The following is a 5,554-nucleotide window of genomic DNA, read 5'->3' on the forward strand; positions in this document are numbered from 1 at the left end:
CCACCTAGACAGATTGGATACTACTCAGTGGAGATTCTACCTTCCTCCAGGCCCTCTGGATCTAGGGTCCCCCTTGAAAGCTTGTAAGCCAGTCACTTCTTGCCTTTGTAGCCCCCCTATTTTGGGTAGCCAATGCTCAAGTTGCCCATCCCTGTTTACTCTGTGTATGGAGGGGGTGGGAATGATCTCGCTGTAAAGATTTGTTCCCTCTCTTGAGCTACTGCATCCATAGGTGTAGGTCAAGTTCATCAAATTGTATCAGATTACTCTTTTTTTCCTCTTCTTTCTTTTAGTTGAGCTCTGACCATCCAGCCATTGAAGCCAGGTCACGTGGGTTTTATTCTGAATAGTTTTTGTCTCCATGACATCAAAGGAATGCACAAATCATAGAATGATATTATTAATAACACACGGAAGTAAAATTTTGCTGAAGAAAAATTAAAAACTGTTGCAACATTACATCTACAGTGTAGTGTCATAAATTCAAGCAGGATTCCGAAGAGGATGTGGAATGAAGGATATCATTGCTGACGTCAGATGGATGGGGACTGAAAACAGAATACTAGAAAGATGTTTACTTGTGCTTTATTAACTATGCAAAGGCTTTTGACTGCATCATCATGAGTAACACTGCAAACAATGAGTATTCCATAACACTTATTTGTGCTCATGACGAATTTGTACGTAGACAGGCAGTTATTGCAACAGTACAAGGTATACTGAATGGTTTAAAATCAAGAAAGGTCTGCGCCAGGGCTGTAGTCTTACATCATATGTATTCAATCTGTATGCTGAGCAAACAACCAGAGAAGTCTGGTTATATAAAGAACGTGGGATCGGGATTGGTATTAACTTATTAACAATCTTCGAAATGTAGATGATACAACCTTGCTTGCTGGAAGCAACGAGAACTGAAAATACCAGCGAAGACCAAAGATACAGCCTTCAGTATGGATTGCACATCAATGTAAGGAAAACAAAAATCTTTACAAGTGTACTAATAAAAAACATCATGATAATGGAGAAAAGACTGAAGTTGTCAAAGACTTCATTTGACTTGGATCCACAATCAAAACTCATGGAAGCAGCAATCAGAAAATTAAATGATGTACAGCATTAGGCAAATCTGCTGCACATGACCTCTTTACAGTGTTCAAAAGCAAAGATGTCAGTTTGAGGACTAAGGTGTTCCTGAACCAAGCCATGTATTTTCAATTGTTTCATATGCATGTGAAAATTGGATAATGAGTAGGGAAGAACGTAGAAGAATGGATACATTTGAATTATGGTGTTGAAGAAGAATATTAAAAATATCATGGATTCCCAGAACAACAAACAAATCTGTCTTAGAAGAAGTGCAGCCAGAATGTTTCTTAGAAGCAAGATGGCAAGAATTTATCTCTTGTTACTTTGGACATATTATCAGGAGTGACCTGTCTCTGGAGAAGGACATCATGCTTGGAAAAGTGGAGGGTCAGTTCTAAAGAGGAAGACCTGCATCAAGATGGAATGAGACATTGGCAACAACAGTGGGCTCAAACGTCACAAGAATCACGAGAATGGTCAGTGTTTTGTTCTGTTGTGCACAGGGTCACCATGAGTCAGAACTGACCTAACAGTGACAACTGAACAATAAAGTTTGATAAATTAGAGCATGTGGAATTAAGATTAAGTTACTGTCTACTTTGTATTCGCATAATAAAATCATTCTGAAGACTTACCGGGCTCCTCTTCCATTGAAGTTACTTGCTAGTTTACATTGAAGATGGCTGCTTTTGTATTTCATAACTCTGCACCAACTTTCTCATGCGATGATTTATTCTTTGAGTGTTCAGGTCTCTGCATCAGGACTATTTTTCATTCTCATAGAATTCCCAGGAATGTGGAATAAGGACAATTTATGATTGGGTATGAACAGCTGCTTCGTTAGGAGAGACCAGTTTTTGGAGAAGGACATCATTTCTGGTGAAATAGAAGGTCAGCTAAAAAGAGGACGCCTCTCAAAAAGATGACTTGACACAGTGGCTGCAACTATGGGCTGAAGCAGTAACTGTGTGACACAAGACTGAGAGACGTTTGGTTCTGTTGTGCATATGGTTATGAGGTGGAACCAACTAGACAGCATCTAACAATAGTTGTTTTGCAGCTAAAAAACAAAAACTGACTGATACAGCTTCATTCTGAGTATCCTAACTTCATGCTAAGGTAGGAGTTCTAACTGAAGGTTTCTTATTAGTTGTCATATTCATAAACCAAATACCCACTACAATCAAGTTAGTTCCGACTCAGAGTGACCCTGAGTAGGGTTTCTTCAGCTGTAAATCTTTATAGGAGCAGCTGGTGGTATGAACTGCAGATTTTCTGGTAAGAGTCCACTGCTTACCCTAAAGCACCACTAGGGCTCCTAGTCTGTTGGGAGCGGTTGAGCCGGGGGTCTACGTCTGCCTCTGAATACCGGCAACAATTGGCCTAGAGGAAGGGACAGACAACAGTCTTGGCCGTTATAGATATGACCTTCAGCTCAGTCTGCACAAATATTTAGCTGCTCTATCTCTGTTTCGGCAAGCTGCCACAAGTTATATTTTTCTGAAAAGTCCCACTTACTGCATGCACAAATAACACCAGATGTTCTTGCACTCTTTTCCCTGCCCCAAACACCTCCCTTTGATATGTGTATAAAATAAACTTGCTGTACTTGGTCTGGGTTGCAGTATCTCCATTAGAGAGCTGCGTCCCACCTGGTCCCAACTTTACTTAATTCATTTGTGTCTTCTGTCTTCCTTTTCTTTCTAATCTCTCGTTGCCCCTATTTGGGTTTAATCTCTCCACACCGGATGCAGAGAACAGCCAAAGCCAGACGTGGCACTACTCATCTTCATGGTTCTCACCAAAATGCAGTGGCAGTACACTTTAATGTACAGATGAATCACTTAGGATGTTCTAGTGTCTGCTTGTTGTTGTTAAGTGCATTGAGTTGGTTCCAACTCAGTGTCCTTGAATAGGGTTTCTGAGGAGTGGCTGGTAGGTCTGAACTGCTGACTTTGTGGTCAGCAGTCCAGTGCTTATCTTATAGCACCATAGCAGGACCCCACTCAGGGGCTTTTGATGATGTCCATCAATTGATAGATGACTAGGTAGCTGACGAGAGGTCTCACAAGTCACTTTATGCTGTGTGTACCTTATTACCACCGCCTCGACACAGGAAATAGGGTCTTCTCTCAGGAAACACAAAATGGTTGTGGCTGGAAGCAACCAACAGTTCACAATATCTTGAAGGCCTTTTCACTATGCGTCCCTAGAAGAACTTGAACCCTGATGACCCCAGTCAATTTACCCTGACAATTTAAGAAAAGAACACCTCAGCACAGACAGAATCTTCAGATTTATCTAAGAATAATGATTACCCTTGCAAGAGTAGGATAGAACACAGGTTATAAAACTAGCAACTGGGTCCTAATGAGGTCTAACATCATCACTGAGGTCACTCAGGTGGGATTTGTCCTCAGATGGACAGCCTCCAGTCAGCTGGTTGTGTAACCCTGACTGAAGACTGCCCACTCATCAGCATCACCACTTGTAACCTTGCAAGTGTGCTGCTTAATAAACTGCTCCAGCACCAATAACTATACCTCCAGATTAATCTTTGGTAATCTTGAACTCTTGGGACTTGGTTGACCTTAAGAACTCTCCACTCGAGATCGCTGAACATGGCAGATGTTTTTAGAAACTGCAGCTTCCAGGGTAGTGCTACTAGAGATTCTAAAGACTCAGTAGGGTGAAGTAAGTGTAGTAATGTGCCATTTCAACATACATTCCTAGTAAGTCTGATGTAAGTGATCGACAGACCACATTCTGAGAATCATAACTTGCCATCTGCAGTTAACTAAACATGGTTAGGAGACATTTCCCACATGAATTATTCACAGGGTGTTTCTCTGATGAGTTTTCTCATGTTGAATGAGGGATGCCACAACTGAAAGCTTTCCCACATTTGTTACATTCACAGGTTTTTCTCCAGTATGAATTCTCTGAAGTCTACTAAGTCAACACCTCTGTCCAAAGGCCTTTTCACAATGGTCATATTCATAGGGTTTCTCTCCACTGTGGGTCCTCTTATGTTTAGTAAGGATCCGAACAGTCACCGCAAGTTTCCCCACAACGCATTCATACAGCTTTTCTCTGGTATGCGTCCTTTGGTGCTCAATAGGCGTGATCTCTGACTGAAGGCTTTCACATATATACTACACTGGTAAGGGTTCTCTCCAATGTGTCTTATCTGATGCACAATGAGGGGAGACCTCAGACTGAAAGCTTTTCTGCAATGACTGCATTCATAGGGCTTCGTTCCAGTATGGGATTGCTGATGTACAACAAACTGAGATCTCTGCCTAAAGGATTTCTCACAGTCTTTACATTTATATGGCTATTCCCCAGAGTGAATCTCTGATGGGAAAGAAGATGACAGCTACGGTGAAGACTTTTCCACACACACTGCATTCAAAAGGTTCTTCTCCAGTATGAGTTCTTGGAAGCTCAATCAGGTGAGTCTTTGCAGTGAGAGTTTTTCCACACTGACTGCATTTACATGGCTCCTCTCCTGTATGAATTCACAGCTGCCTGATAAGCTAAGTGCTTCAAATGAAGAGCTTTCCATAATGGTTACATTTGTATGGTTTCGCTCCCACGTGAGTCCTGAAGGACTTGGTCTGAAGGACTTTCCACAATTAATACATCCCTCAGGTCTCTCTCCAGTATGAATCCTTGGATGTACAATAAGTTAGAGTTCCACCTGAAGGATTTTCCATATTCGTGATACGTATTACTTGAGTGTGAGTTCATTGATGCCTAGTAAGTTTAGAACTCTGGGTAAAAGATTTCCCACACTGGTTACATTCATAGGGTTTCTCCACAGTATGAATTCTCTGATGTACGATGAAGTCATAGTGCTGGAGGTAAGACTTTCAACGATGGTGACTCATAGGCTTTTTCTCCAGTGTGTGTTCTCTGATGGATTTTCCACACTGATTGCATACAGTTTCTTTCCACGCTGAGTGATATTACAGTCAGTCATAGATGAGGCCCCGTAGAAGCATCACAGTTCTCCCCACCTCTGAAGCAGTGATTCTCCATGATCACTTCCGACCCTTTGTTCAGGACTGGAGCCCTCCTGCATGGATCACACTCAAACTGATTTTCCCCAAACCGCAATGACTTGTGTTCATCTAGAGACACGTAATGGTTACAGGAGTTTCCAAAGTCCTTACATTCACGGCTATTCTTTGCTGAAAAGATTCTAGTGTGAAAACGAAGAGAGTTACCATCCTTGTAAGTTTCACCACTGACAGTGGTGAATTGAATAAATTAAATTTAATAAATTAAATTTATTCCGTTTCAACTTTTCCAACTTTATTCAAGTAAATGCCCTAAAAAAACAACTCTAGCACTTTGATGATTTTCACAGGGCTTTTGATCTGCTGAGCCATTCTGATGGTTAATGAACACCAGATCCTGTTCCAAATTTTTCACCTGTGGCTTATGTGTTTTTATAGGCAAT

At 41.3% G+C, this 5,554-nt stretch overlaps 1 pseudogene; it reads right to left on the reverse strand.

The window, feature by feature from the left end:
• Positions 1–2,379: 2,379 nt before the first annotated feature.
• On the reverse strand, positions 2,380–5,321 carry LOC102818494 (annotated as a pseudogene).
• Positions 5,322–5,554: the final 233 nt, after the last annotated feature.

Source organism: Chrysochloris asiatica, unplaced genomic scaffold, assembly GCF_000296735.1.
Source record: "Chrysochloris asiatica unplaced genomic scaffold, ChrAsi1.0 scaffold00485, whole genome shotgun sequence".
Lineage (NCBI taxonomy): Eukaryota > Metazoa > Chordata > Mammalia > Afrosoricida > Chrysochloridae > Chrysochloris > Chrysochloris asiatica.